This window comes from Rhinolophus sinicus, chromosome 16, assembly GCF_057876585.1.
Source record: "Rhinolophus sinicus isolate RSI-liver-muscle chromosome 16, RSI-T2T, whole genome shotgun sequence".
In the NCBI taxonomy this organism is placed as follows: Eukaryota; Metazoa; Chordata; class Mammalia; order Chiroptera; family Rhinolophidae; genus Rhinolophus; species Rhinolophus sinicus.
The window spans coordinates 134,400,321-134,415,631 of NC_142516.1; the positions used below are offsets into that span (position 1 = coordinate 134,400,321).

Here is a 15,311-nt window from a genome sequence, read left to right on the forward strand (position 1 = left end):
TGAAATCTATGTAATTTTACTAACAACTGTCACCTCAATAAATTTAATAAAAAAAAAAAAAAAAAAAAAAGAAAAGTTTCACTAATAGATTGTTTGGAGCCCCTATTTAGGCCAAAGTTAAACTAAGCTAGAGCTCTTCACCTTTTCACAGGCCTCACTAAACCCAGGAATCAAAGGCTCTCACAAGAATGGGTGCCGTTGCACCCCTTACTTGCCAGAAAAGTTGCCCCATCTTGCCCCACCCCACCCCCATCTCACTGCAGGACCCAGCAGAAGACCACCACACATTCTGCATTTTTCAAACAGCTATGGTTGCAGAGCAGGGTGACACCTTCTATGAAGGGCACAGAGGTAGATGTTTTGGAACTGCTTTCTAATCTGCGTGGCTTTTTCCTTTCTCTGTGTCTCCCTTTCTTTGCTCCTTTTCAAAAAGAACGCAAGGTCTCTATTGTATCCTATTGTGTGCTGACTGCCTGGCGCTGTTTTTTTCTTCCTTGTCTCATTAAGATGGATGGGGTTGCTGCCTTATTAATAATTGGGAAGGTTGCTCTTTGTTCCCCTTTCCTCTCCTCCCTAACAATGCCTGCTCCAGTGATTCCATAAAGAGTCTTGCAGCCCCTGGGCAAACTGGAGCATCTCCTCTGTTCCTGGGGCAACGGCTGCCAAGGCAGGTTCATTGGCCAAGCCTGAGAGTCCCAAACACTCTTTGGCTGGGAGTGTCCTCCAGCCAAAGGGATGACCTGCCCAGATTTGCCCACTGGGTGGAGTTAAGAACCCCAAACCCTAATTCTATATCTGCTCCTGGCCCTCTCTGCACTGTTCCATCCTTGGCTCTCCTCACATGCTGCTGTTAGGTTTTCCTAATCCATCAGCAAACATGCATTGGTTACTATGCCAGGAGAAAAGAGGATTCATTCATTCATCAGTTTATTCAACACATTTCTCTGGAGGCTCTACAATGTGTCAGGCACCATTCCAGGCATGGGGCCGCCATGATGCACAGGCAGGCAAGTTGCCTTCTTGTCTTACTTCCTAGTGGAGTGAGGTGAGATAAAACACAAAGAGAAGATGTTCAAGTGGGGAGTGCTATGGACAAAAAATCAAACAGGATGATTCTATCTGGAGGACTTAGATCAGGGAAGGACTCTCTGAAGAAAGTGACATTTCCCTTGAGACCTGAATGCGAGTATGGGAGAGTGCATGAGGGTAAAGCCCTCAGGGGCCAGCACTGTCATGCGTAAAACAATTAGGGAATAAGTCAGCATGAAACATGTGGGACTGACACTTAGCTGCACTTGGTTGGAGGTGTCCGGAAGGAGACAGAGCCCAAGCTGGATGACATCAGGGCTTGCTGGAGAAGCGGCTGCTGGGTGTTTCAGGGTGGGGAAGGCTGGAGCTGGAGCAAGGGACAGAAAGAATGTGGTCTGCTGATGAGACAGTGGGGGGTACAGGTACAGTACGATAGCCACTTGCCTCTTTGTCTTAAGCCTCTCTAACCGATGCACCGGGGTACTTGACCACCTTCACCTCTCCTCGCTTCCAATCCTGCCTTTCTCATTCCAGATGATGGGACCGCATCCTGAAGGAAGGACCCCTGTGGGCCTGTCTGGCCTCTGGATCCTGGCTCTTCTGGTTAGCTGCGTGCTGCGGCTGCAGAACCCAGGTTAACCGAGAGGACTAGCATAGGTAAGAACACCTAGGTCAAGGAAGACTCCATAGGGAGAGATGGAGGTCCCACTGCTTGCCAGAAGTTTGTAAAAGCTGTTGGCTCTATAGATTATGTTCCGCTCACAAGTTTAGCTTCACCGAGCCTGCCCTCTCTGCAGGAGGAGCTCCCCCTGCCCTGCCCACTCACCACCTCCTGCAGAGAATGTGGGTGTCTGTTCTCAGAAAACACTTCAGGGTTCCTCCATGGGGAAGAAGTCCCCTCCATCTCTGTCCCACTCCCAACAAAAGCAAGAAGAAAAAGGAGAGATAAGTTTTGCTTTTTATAATACTACTTGATTTTCTGCAAGCACCCACATGACTTTTTCATGCCCTGGGCTTATGAACTAAAGCTTATTCACACAGCCAAATAAGACAAGGATCTCTCCGCTCACATGGACACCCCCGTTTGAGAGATTACCAATTCCCTCCCCCACCATTGCCGTGTCAAGAAGATTAATGCCCTTTCTCCAACCTGTGAATGGGAGGCTGGGCTGTCACCAACCTTCCAAGGAAAGGAAGCCCCCATGTTTGCATGTGACTAAGAGCTTGGTTGAGTGCACACATGTACACATGCACACACACATGTATGCACACATCTTCCCAGGATCCACCAGGGGAGGCTTTTATCCTCAACCCAGTTTTAGGGCTGCATCACAATTTATCATGGCATCCAAGCGGACGAACTAAGTTGATCCTCTATTATATCTAGGGGCTAGCAAGTCCCATCTGGGAGGGGACCTGGGCTCAGTCTCATTAAGTTAACCCTACAAATTTAGTAGGCCTCCACAGTTGCTGCTTTTGGTTCTGCTCCCCCAATTAACTGATAAGAAATGAACCACAAATCCAATGAGTACTGACTCAGTGCCTGCCATGTGCCAAGCACTATGCTTGTGTGAACAAGACTCGGTCCCTCCCGTGGCTAGCCATCCTGCTCTGACCCCATGCTCAGGCCCTGACTTCCACCTGCTTTGCTCTCCTGCCTCAGGTCGGATTGGCTTTTTACCTACTGGCCTCACTATCAAGGTAGCATTTTAGAATGGCCTTTCCACTTCATAACTGCATAGTTATAATACAAACACTGGAGGCTGGCTGAGTCTGCACTCAGCCCCTCTCCAATCCCCATGCATCCTCCCAGACCTCCTCATTTGACTTGTAACACTATTTACATATGTTTCTGAGCATGTTTCCTCAGCCTAAAATAGTGATAACCCTAGTAGCTATCACATAAGGGTACATTAAAGCATTTAAATGAGGTAATGCCTTTAAAAGCATAACGATATCTGCCAAGCAATACTTGTCACCTGCAAAATGGTAGCAATGCTTATTCTTCTTTGCTGGATTGCAGGATCCTTTGAGTATCTACAGCACAGTGACTGAAATGTGTTCCTCTTAATTCCCCCAGCCACAGCTCCAGCTTAGGCCTTTGCACACAGTAGATGCTGGTTAAATGTTTGTTAAAAATACTCCATATTCACCTAGTTCTGGGTGCTGATCTCTCAGAAGTTGGTAGCATCAGGATTTGCTAACTTACGGAGTCCATTTGTACTGAGGTGTTAGGGGCTTGAAGGTTCTCAATGTGTTACCCTTCCCAAAGACAGGATGTATATGCTGGCAGTTTGTATTCCTTAAACCAAAAGAATGTGTAATGGTGCCCACTTAAGGCACCAGAGGGGGAGGGATAACTATTGTGGACAAAATACCTTTTGACACTTATTAAAGTACCATAGGGAGTAAGCTAACCTCTCATTAAAAAAGACAGTCCTGACTGGGACATTTACACTCACCAAGCAGTTCCTCTCTTTGTCATTGACAAAGTTTAATTGCTTCAAACTCTGCCTCCCAGGAATTTTGAAGAGTTCTTCTGGCCAGTGCTTTTCTTCCACAAAGGCTATGCCTGGCGGTACTTTCTCATTGGATTTCCACCTTAATGTGTGTGGCACAGATTGTCCACTGTTAAAAGAGCAGGGACAGGAAGAGCAGGACACCAGCTAGCAGGGGAGTGGCTGGCTGGCTTAGCCCGGCCAGCAAGGACTCCAGTGAGGACCTCTCCAGGCTCAAGGAGTGAGAGTGGGTGTGGACTCCCACACTGGGCATCCGAGAAGAGCCAGGAAGAAGCCCTTGTGATGCCACTGTCTCTGCCAACTGTGCCATCCCAAAGCATAGCTCTGGACATGCCACACACTTATCCAGAAGCCTGGAGTGGATCCTGACTGCCTAGTGCCTCAAAGCTATTAGCTCAAAACTGTCCTTCCAGCTTTACCTCCCACTCACTCTCACTCCATGGCCAAACCAAACAGCTCACCTTGCCCTGAACTTCCATAGGCTTCCCACCTTTTAACCTTCACCCTTGCTGTTTCTGTATCTTGAAAGGCTAATCCTGTTTCCTTCATCATTTGAAATCCCCTCACCTATCCCTCCAGGTGTAACTTAATGGCGCTCCTTTCTGACCTACAGCGGCAGCATTTCTTCTCTGAATGCTCGTGGCAATTTATACTCGGCTACATGGCCTTGCTGTTTTCCTATTTTGCTTTATGTGTGTATTTGTCTCATCCATGTTCCTAGATTGGAGGCTCTTAAAGGGCAGGGACCTAGTCTTGTATATTTTACCCACAATTCTTGCACAATTTCATAAATAGATGGATGGATGGATGGATGGATGGATGGATGGATGGATGGATGGAAACAGGCGGAGAGAGGGAGGGGTGGTGGGAGGAATATAGGCAGGAACAAGGAATGAGTGAATAAACAAAGGGCCCTTTGCCCTGGGAATCTACCAGCATCCCAGTTAGTAACTAGAGGCCTGGCTCTGAAGATGTGATGGTAAAAGTGCAGGCCCTTCTCTGAATGGCTTCCTCCTGCCCCTCCTCTCCTGCCTGGGGCCTCCCTTCAGCAACATTCATCACACAGGCCTGGGCTCATTGAGGAAAAAATATGCAAGGGCAGAGCAGGGGTGGCCGTGCCCCGTGAAATCCTCTTCTTCAAGGGCCACTGCCCCCACAGGAAATCACTGAGGGGCAGGCCAACCTGCTGGGCCCCTTTATCCCACAGCCCTGACACCCCGGAAGCTAACTGTGACCACACACAGCAGGAGACACACACAATCGCCTCAGCCAGCGAGTCACTGGTTGTCACTGACAGTGACAAATTCTCCATGCTGCACAGACACACAAAAGCCAATGCCGAGTGACAACAAGAAAAGCCACATTTAACAATGATGCTTCAGTTAACCAGAATCCATTAGCTGCAATTCTCATTTCATTGAGGCTTTTTGGTTGTTTATTTTGTTTTTTTGGTGGGTTTTTTTTTAGATCTTTGTACCCTTTCTGGAGGAAAAACGGAAACAACCCCAGAAAACAAATTGACATTAAAATTGTGGTCAAGAAGAGTTCCAGGGGGAAAAAGAGAGGTGATGCTATATTCCAAATCTCTCTCACCACCCCCGGCAATCACTTCTGGGGAACTCCCTTTGAAGCCCTCTAGGCCTCAGGGAGTCTCTCTGGCTCCTAAAGCAAACTGTTTGGACCCATCAGACGCCAAGACCACCCTGGACGTTGCCCCCTGATGCTGAAGAGTGCGGGATACGCACCTGAGGGATAGGCTCTGCACATGTTCCTCACAGCAGCAGCTCCGCCGTAACTTTGGGAAGGCTGGAGCTTCCAGAAGGAGGAAACAAAACAGTCAGCCCATAAACGCCTGTCCCAAATGCCTGCGTCACCCACCCGCAAACGCCTGCCCTCTCTGACAGTCCTTTTACCTGGCACAGTGTCAGCTCCTGAAATACCTCATTTAATCCTTATAGCAACCCAATGACGTAGGAACTGTCCCCTCTAGATAAGGAAACTGGGCCCCAGGAAGGTAACTTTCTCAAAGGTGCACATCAAGCAAGTGGTGGAACCAGCATTTGAGGCCACAGGGTCTGGCTCCTGAGCCAAGGCCTGCAGGCCAGCACTTCGGGGCCCTCTGCATCATCACACCCAAGGCTGCAGGCAAGAGGAGCCCCTATCCCAGCGCCACCTTGGGGGACCCACGGTGGGTAAACGTTTTCTATACACTCTTTCTAATTCTCAAAGCGAACCTGGATGATAAGTATAACTTCCCCATTTTTGCAAATGAGAAATACTGAGGTCCGGAGACATTAAGTCAAACTGTTAGGTCACGGAGCTTATAAGAGGCCAAGTCAGATTCCTCTGATCCCCACAGCCTGTCGCTTTTCTGCTGCACCACACCAGCCTGTCTGCTCCCAGAAGTCGGCGTATGACACACAGAGGAAGCCTGAACTGCCACCTTCGTGAAGTTTGCGAGGTAACGAGGCCCGATCTGTTCAAGCACTGCCCCATGACCCCCAGGTACAAGCTAAATTGCAGCCTGAGGCTTGCTGTTTCGGGGCCTTCTCCAAGAGCCCTGCCAAGTATCTGCAGTAATGAGTTATGTTATCTGGGATGGGGAATACTCACGCTACAGATAGATTAGTTGGGGCCCTTTATCTGGGCTGAACTGTCTGTTGGTAGAGAGCAGAGCCCAAAAGGATTAAGACAGGATGGGGACACTTTAATTTGGGTAGAGGTGGTGTTGGATGGTCAAGGAGCTGTCAGGGTGACTAGAGTGAGAAAAGCCTGAAGGATGGAGGTGGGAGAGCCCAGGAGAGGGGTGCCCAGTGTAAATTCTACATTTTCCCGATGTGGGCTGGCCCCAGGCAAGACTTGTGTGAACTCAGCTTCAAAGTGCTGTGGGTTCCCTCACGTTACTAACAGATCTGGTACTGTCCGGATTCCAGTTGTGCCGTCTGTTCTCATTGTCTTACTATAATCATTGTCAACATCATTAATTTATGTATTCATCTTCTTTACCTTTTCCGCAGTACCAAGCACAGTGTTGAACCTTCCGTACCCCTGTAAGTCTCTCCTTCCCTAATGCGGGCACTGCTGAGTCGCAGAGCACCCCACAAGCAGGCTGCAGCCCGACCCTCTGGAACTATCTCCTCTGTACAACACAGCAGACTCCTCAGCTGGACCTTCGTGTCCTGGCAAGTGAGACCCTGTCCTCACCTAGTCAGGACTCCTGAATGGGCAAACAGACACGGGGTCCCTTGGGAGCCTGTTGTAGGATAGCCACCTCTAGCCCTTTAAAAACACAGGATCATTCTGGGTGGGGAGTGACTGTGGCACCCTGAGCTGGCCAGAATGGACTGCAGGCTACAAAGCTCCTTGGTTGAAGTAACAGTTCTCCTGTGCCCTCTGAGGGAACTGTAGTAGGTTCTCTCCCAAGTGCCAACTTCTGCGTCTGGTGTGTCCACTCCCATCAGACCTGGGACTCTGGTGATGTCTTCTCACACCTTGCATCTTGTCTTATCTGTGTCTGGGAATCCAACAAATATTTATTGTTGATTTCATGCCCAAAGGTTGTAAGCGCGTAAGTGGCTTCCGGGAAAGTGTGAACATGATAACAAAAATAACCATCGATAGCTGGCCCCTGCAGAATTATTTTGGAGGTGTAAGTATGGCACATTTTCATGCAAGAATGAATTTTTTGGTTGGAAAGACATGAGATCCTCCTTTATCGTAGCCCCTCAAGAATAATGAAGAGTGTTGTAGCAGTTAGTTATTACCACAAAACAAACAGCTCCAACAGGTTGGGGTGGACAGGTTGGGGTTACTCACAAGTCTGGTTGTTGGCAGACTGTTGGCTATGATGACAGAGGCAACTGGGCCATATGTCTCTCGTCACCAGAACTCAGCCCAGACTACCTCAAATGGTGGCAGTCACAGGGTTCCAAAAACAACAAGACAGGACATGTTCCATTGCAAGAGTGCTTTTCAGCCTCTGTTTTCTTCACAGCAGGCAAAGTGAGTCATGTGACAAAGCCCAGTCTCTGAATGGGAGAGCAGTCGGAGTTAAGAGTGTAAGAAGGTGTAAATTCAAGGAGGGGAGGAATTTGTGGCCATTTTTGCAATTACCACAACAATTAAATGAACCACCAAGCAGGCTGTCTTTTATTAATACACTCCTCTAAAAAATTATCAAGAATATATTTTCTTTACCTGACTTATAATAGATGGTCAATAAATATTTTTAATGGATGTGTAAGTAAATAAATACACAGCGGAATAAAGAAAAGAAGGAGTAAATGAATACAGAGTAAGAGAGAGTGAGTAAGTGAATATAGGTCTAACACTCAAAGTGCCTAAAGAATATTAAGATCCTCAGGCCTGGGGGAAGATTGTAGAATTTTGAAAAGCATGAGAAAGACATATAGCTCTTTAAGGTACAAAATCCCTAAGTCACATTAAGTTTGGAGAGAAAAGGTTTATGGGTGCAGTGAGAGGAAACAAAACTAAAAATCAAAGACCCTAACTCCTCATACTTTATTTCTTCCATAATTGTAATGAGTTCCTTTACTTTTGTATTTCAATAAATATTTATTGAGCTTCTACTCTGTGCCAGGCCCTGTTCCCTAAACTTATTATGTTGCTAGTTGGAAGACGATCTAAATGAGTGGTGCTCAGACCTGTTGAAGGCACTCTTCCCTGCTCTTTCTCTGAAGCCCAACATTACTATCTGCACTGGAGAGGAGAGGCACTGCCACGTTCCCTCTCTAAACCTGGATGGCTTCTCAGGCTGGAAGCTGCTGGGAGACTAGGTCCAGATCTGGTTTTCTAGATTGACAGCTTGGGAGCTTCTGGGCAACATGACCTCTAAGAGCTCCTTTGTAGCTTGAATGCCCTAGAATAAGAAGCGGAACCATGACAAGTACCTGAGTAACGTCGTTCATCACACCCAATTACCCTATGCTATGCAGAAAGCAGATATCCACTAGTAGTCAACACAGGAAAGCCACTTAGAAAAACAGAAAAGCAAGACAGGATCTTCAGGGTATCCCCAAGGCAGTTCTCCTTGGCCATACCTAAACCTTCCCTCCCCAATCTATTCACCGATCGTCCTATCACAAAGCTTTCCCAGTAAAAACAACTCAATCACCTCAGCAGAGCTCCACCCTCCAAGGAACAAATGGCAGAGGCCCAGCCCCCAGTTGCGCCTGTTGGTCCTTGATATGGAATGAAAACAGAGGCAAACATCACATAGGAGGTTTTGACCTCCACTCCCTGCCACGCTGTGTGTAGCACCCACCACCTCCCAAGATCCCAAAGGAGTCCTTTCTGCCCTCTGACTTCATCGGGACGAGGACAGGTGCTCTCTCAACTCCCCTACTTCCCTCTCCAAATCTATCAGGGAACCAACTCATTATATCTCAGTCCTCCCTGCAGGCTTTGTATCCCTCCTTTTCTTGCACCCAACTCTGTGTGTTATCCCTCTCCCTTATCTTCAGCCCCTCTCCCCACTGGCTCCTTCCCTTCACCTGCAAACATCCCAACACATTTCCCCATTTGTCAGCAGCATAAGATACTGTTGTTGTCCTTTGTGATACTCTCCCTCAAGCAGGCTGTCTTCCTAACCTCCCTCCTCCTCCCCAATTCCCCAGCATGCAAGCTCAAACAGTGAGGTTTGTCTTTAATAGCATCACACATTCAAAATAATCTTAACATTATTGCTTGAAGATTCTTCCATATTCCTTACCATCCCTCAGTACCCACACAATTAGTTATCAACTTCTGTCACCCTCCCTAATAGTGTGGACCATCTCTTTCTCCTATGAACACCATCTTCCTTACATCTTACAAGGACTATTATCAGTTTTCTGGCCCTAGTTTCTCCACCTCCCCCCACCCCCTTTAAAATGCATAGCCTATTTGGGACCAACCATTGTACATGTCTATAGTTGATCCTCTCACGTTCCCTTCAGCCTGGAAGGATTCACCTCTGGCCTGCCAAATCCTACCCAGCCTTCAAGAGTCTGCTCAGTGAGGCCTCCTCTAGAAATCCTTTCATCTCCTACCCTACCTCCTCTTACTATCCCACCCACCATGAGCTAAAAGTCACCTCAATATCCTCTGAATTCCTATAGCTGTCTCTGTGCTTGACCTGAAATACTTATCACTTTCTACATTATGTCCTACGTATTCATGTATTTTCCTGTCTCCCCCGCACACAAAGATTCCTTGAAAGATGTAACTAAGTACTTTATATCTTTATATCCCCTACAGAACTAGGATGATGCCTTTGAATAGATTTGTCAAATGAATGAATGAATGAATGAATGAATGAATGAATGAATGAATGAATGAATGAATCAAGTCCTCAGCTTTCACAGAAGGCAGTCACAGAATATCTATAGTTCTTCACAGGGACTTTGGGATTCTTGCCCAGAAACAATTCGGTGATTGTAACAGTATCACTTGAATTATTTACCAGAGCTATGTCTCTTGACAGCCATCTAAAATTACCTCTGCATAGAAGCAATAAAATTAAAATCCACTGTACTGAACCAAATTCCTTGAGCAGCCCTATCTTTACCCCACTCCCCACCCCCCCACCCACCCCCACGTATGGAAGATGGAAAGCTGCAGCTTCTCCATTGCTCTTTCCTGGAACTGTGAGCACTCACCTCACAACCCTGGCCACCCCGCACCGGCCCCAGCTCAGCCACTGAGCTCATGTCTTCTAGCCTAATTCATTTCCTAGAGAGATGGAGCAAATATCTAGCAAATATTATTTATGACTTTTTGATAAATAAGCCTTTTACAGAAGTTATTCAAGGAGTTCTGGGGAATTTCAAGAATAACTTTCAGCAAGTTTCAAAGGTCGGGTCAGCCTCGGATACTGAGCCCATAGTATCTGCTGTACCGTTCATCTGTTTTGAATTATTGGTCTTACCCAGCTTCAGTCGGCTCTCAATGGACTGGCTGTGCTTTAGCTCTCTGGCTATATTTTATTTCGATAGTGGGCAGGGGGCTTTGATAATTATAATTTGTGCTAGACTGATAGTGGTGAGAGGGAAAAAAAAGGATCTTAATGAAATTCAAGCTCTAGCAAATGTGCTGGGAAAAGAATGGGTTATACCTGATCAGCCACCCCTGCCCGTGTACCCCCACAATCACGCACACAGAGCAGTGGGATCCCCCTTCGTGCAGAGGTGAGAAGGAACCATGCTGAACCTGGCAGCACAGAGGTGAGGTCATAACGGCAGGGCTTTTCCAGACAGCCAGGAGGCAATGGGCAAGGCTGGGCCCTTTACTAACATGAATGTATATCTGATCCTCTTGCAGATGCTGCAAACATAGCTCCTTGGGAGCAGAACCTGCGTCTCACTCAACTCTGAATCCACAGAATCTGACACTTTGCCAGACTTTGGTAGGGATTGGATTGGATTAGATTGGGTTGGGTTGGGTTGGGTTGGGTTGGGTTGGGTCGGTTTGATGGAATTGAATCAAATCAAATCAGTCTCCCATTTCCCTTCCACTCTAACTGCAGTTTCTTTTGTTTTTGTTTTTGTTGGTTTTTTTGTTTTTCTTTTCTTTTCCTGGTTAGTTTATCTTGGTTGTTGGGGTTTGATTTTGATTTACCCTGAGAATGAATTTGCCTGAAGTAGACGTTTGAGGTAGAAGTTTAAAGTAGAATGTAAAGGTCTTTTCAGATCTAGACATTTCTCCCTAGATAATTTGGTCAAACTCATTTTCCATTCCTGAGACCTAAGACTATCAGCTTGTTATTCTAGAAATGGTGTAGAATGAAGAATTAAATAATGCTGTCTCATCTTACACCCTTTAAAATAGTAAAATCTGTATCTCCCTGCTATAGTTGGACAATGGCTTTTTTCCAAGATTGCTTTACTAATTTGAAACTCTTTATTTGGCATATTTCGCTGGACACACATGGGTTCTTAAAAAAGTAATTGGTGAAATGAATTGACTGCAGAAAGCTGGATTTGTTCACCTCTTTGGCTGTTTGTTTTTTCACTTCAGAAGGTAGAAAAATGTCTCCCCCTGTGAGAAATCAATCAAGGGCTCCCTTTGTCTTTAGACTGAGGCACATTCTGCTAAATCCCCTTCTTATAAACATCTGTCCGTCTCACTTTACACAGTAAATATAGCCTGAAGAAATGCTACCTTGGGGTTTTGTTTTTTTTTAATCAAATTATATTTAAATGCACTAGAGGACATTTAAAGGAATACCTCCTGCTATATGAACAACTCTCTAATTTACCTACTATCGAATATAAATTTTGTCATATTGGGTTTTTTCAAGGAGTATTCATCTCTTCTTTGTTTTTCTTTCAGAAAAGATAATTCGCAGTGGGTAGGTTGTATATAGTCTCCCTCCTGAGACATAGAGACCAGGGCTGAGGCCCCAGGAGGGGGTGCCTATTAGCTAGAGTTGCATGCGGGTCCAAATGGGGGTCTATCTCCCAAAGGGAGGTTTAGTAAAAGAGAAAGAGCTGAGATCATCAGTCCCTAAAGAGGTCATTAAATCATGAAGACGTGTCTATTCCAGGGGATGCAATGGGATGCAGTAGTGGGCAAAAGAAAACAGGAAATAATAAATCCATTGGGCAAGAGAGATTGAAACCCCATGGTGAGGGTCTTTGATGTCGCTGGTTTGTACTTGCTCCTGCATCCAGCTCTGTGTTGGGCCACATACAGTAACAAGCCCAGGCACAGAACTGACAGAGCTTGTTTACCTGATGACCTTTTATTTCTGCAAGCCTGCCCAGCTTCTGGAGGCAAACCCTCACTCACGACCCTCTGTCCATAAAGACATCCTCAATCTCTACTTACCCCATCATGAGCACTGCATAAAGTATTATCCCTTCCCTTCAAGACTGTTAAAACTCAATTCCACAGGTAATGACGGTGGTCGAGGTGGTGGTGGTGGTGGTAGAGCTTCCTACCACAGTGACTCCTTCAGGTCTATTTCATGAAGAAAAGCATCCTTTTAGAGAGAAAATGACCATTTTTCCCTAGTACTTCAACTCATTTGGGGCCAGCAGCATGCCCTACTACTCTTCAGTTCTTTCTCTCTTTAGTACCTTCCCAGAGACTGGGCTTTCATGATGAAAACCTCAGTGTTTATTCTGGTTAACTAGCTACTTAACAGACCACTCTAAAACTTAGTGGTTAAAATAACAATTTATTCTTATCTCTCATGCATCTGTTGACTGGGTCAGCTGGGCAGTTCTTACCTAGGATCTCTCATGGGATTGTAGTCAGATAGAAAGGGGCCAGGGATGGAGTCATCTAAAAGCTTGACTAGACTGGACATCCAGTATGGCTCGCTCACATGGCTGAGAGTTGACAGTGACTGTCAACTAGAGATCAACTGTGGTTGTCAACCAGAGCACCTCATGTGGCACTTCTCCATATGGTTTCTCACAGCATGGTGGCTGGGTCCCAGCAAGAAGTGTCCCAAGAAGTTAGCATTCCAAGAGACCCAGACAGAAGCGAAAAGGTGCTTAGGAGCCAGCCTAAGTCCCTGAAAGTCATTTCCACCACATCCTGTTGTTCAGGCAAGTCATTAAGTTCAGCCTAGATTCAAGGGGAGGGGACTGCTATTCCATTCCTTGATGGGATAAGAAGTATGCAAGCACAGAGAGGGAGGGAAATGATGGCTGCTATGTTTGTAAACTCTGCACAGAGGTGTACCATGCTCTTCTCTTACTCCAAGATTCTAAAACCATTTTATTCATATCTGACCCTATGCTGCCTCTATCTCCTCCCCTTCAAACTCAGGACCCCCCTAATTAATGCCTTCTATTAGGAACATAACTTCTGTTATGTATAAAAGGGGTTTGACAGCTTTCTTTGGAAAGCCAGTCCTGAATTCAGCACAGTAGGTTTTGATTCAGAGAATGGCTGCCTTAAAACCACTGGGCAGCTTCTTCTTCTTCTTTTTTTTTTTTTTTTTTTTTTTTTAAGTTACTGAGTTTTTAAACCAAAGTAAGTCCATGGGTCTCAACTGTGTTACACATATGCAGAAATTTTCAGGTGTTCCCACTATAATTTGCTTGGTTATTTTGTTTGTTTGTTTTGTTTTAGAAACCAAACAACAAACCACCTTCTGAGGTTCTTTGGACTTCATATTTAAGAGTGGAAAGTCAAAAGAAAGAGTCTGGAATGGAAAAGTGAAACTCAACCGAAAAGAATGAATCTTGAAAGTTTACATAATTCTAAAACCTTTCCATTTAAAAGGGGAAGGGAATCTTCCAAAGCATCAAAACTAGAGAACAAATGAGGTTTGTATTGAAAATCCTCACACCCTATGTCACTACTGTCCCCCTCTCCCACAAGCAGGCGGCAGGCAGGTAGAAGACAGTGGTGCCGAAGCAGAAAGACTAGCCATTCACTTTCCCCTCTAAGAGTAAATAGGAGGCTCTTTCCCCAGCCCCTCCAGCCTGCTCGTGGCTCCCACTGAACCATCCAAAGGCACCTCTATTCTGAGGGTCTCTCTCCCCTCCCCCAAGAATGACTGCCCTGGGCCCCATCCACACAGAAAGCTAAATATTGTTGTGTGGAGCCGTTTCCAGTTTCCTGGAGGCTTATACAGTAGTAAGGGAAGCTAGGAAGGCAGAGGAAGACACTGTTATTGTAGTTTCCCCTCATATACGTGTTTTTCATTATCTCCCAGGAAGCGCCATGGTTTGGAGAAAAGAACACTGGATTCAGGTTCCACAACCTGAAGTCGACTCTGTTTTTCCACTAACAAATTGTGTGGCATTCTCAGGGCTCATCTGGAAAATGAGATGGTTGTACTACCTTATAATCTTTCCAGCTCTTCTGGCCCAAATTTTCCCTCAGGAAAACTAAGGTCAGGAAAAATTGATGACTGTGAAAAATCTCACCTCGCGAGGCCGCACACAGAAGCAGCTCTGCTCCCCTTATTCAGCTAGGATGTGCCCCCAGCCCCACGAACATTTGACGTGACTCATTTGTCTCAGCCACCTTCCCGCCAGGAGCAGCCAGCCCCTTTCAGGTCACTGTAGGCAGCTAAGAAGAGTTTGCACACTTGCTACCACAGATAAAATCCACAAGCTCTTTTCCTAAAATGCAAGGAATTGGAGTTGGGAGTGCGGTGGGGGTAAGAGTAAGGCCTGTTCTCTCGGCTCTGGAGGTCTCTATATTCTTTAGCTCTTCTTAATCATTAGATCAGAAAAGCGGGGAGGGGTGGGGAGTGAAGGCAGAGGGGGAGGTAAAGGGGAAGAAAAAAACTCAACACCAACAAAAAAAGAGACAGCCTCACACTCAGGTCCTCTGGGACCAAGAACTCCATTCAGAGTTTTAAGAAAATAGGGTCAGGCATGTCTTGTGACCTAAGACCCCAGAGCTCCTCTGTTCCCCATAATTATCTAATACAGCACTCTCCCTGCCAAATACAATGAAACAATTTGTCACTTCAATTATCTGTCAGTCAACACTGAGGCCTTTTCAACAGGCCAGCACATGTGTTTGGAGAGCTTGTCAGTGAGGGCTGTCTAGCCAGACCCATAACCATGGAAAATGGAACCTTTGTTAATTCTGGTTCTTAGAAAAGTAAATCCATTCAATTTCTCTCTTCTCCCTCTCTCTTCTTTTCTAAATGCCTTCAGTTTGGAATTTGCACAAGGAGCTGAATTGGTCCTGCTCTGAACCTTAAATGACTGGCCAAAGGATTTGCATGAGGAAGCAGAAATTAATTATTCCTTGCGGGGCTTTTTCCCCTGGTTTTCTGTAATTCTG

The 15,311-nt window shown here is 46.1% G+C and overlaps 1 long non-coding RNA gene across 2 annotated transcripts in view; it reads right to left on the bottom strand.

Annotated features, from left to right (window-relative positions):
- Positions 1 to 6,364: 6,364 nt before the first annotated feature.
- The window catches only part of LOC141571033 (uncharacterized), a 98,027-nt gene continuing 89,080 nt past the window's right edge, over positions 6,365 to 15,311 (bottom strand). For both annotated transcript variants that reach the window (XR_016019486.1, XR_016019485.1), the window contains one exon: positions 6,365 to 7,576. This is a non-coding gene — a long non-coding RNA (uncharacterized LOC141571033). The remainder of the gene's footprint in view (positions 7,577 to 15,311) is intronic.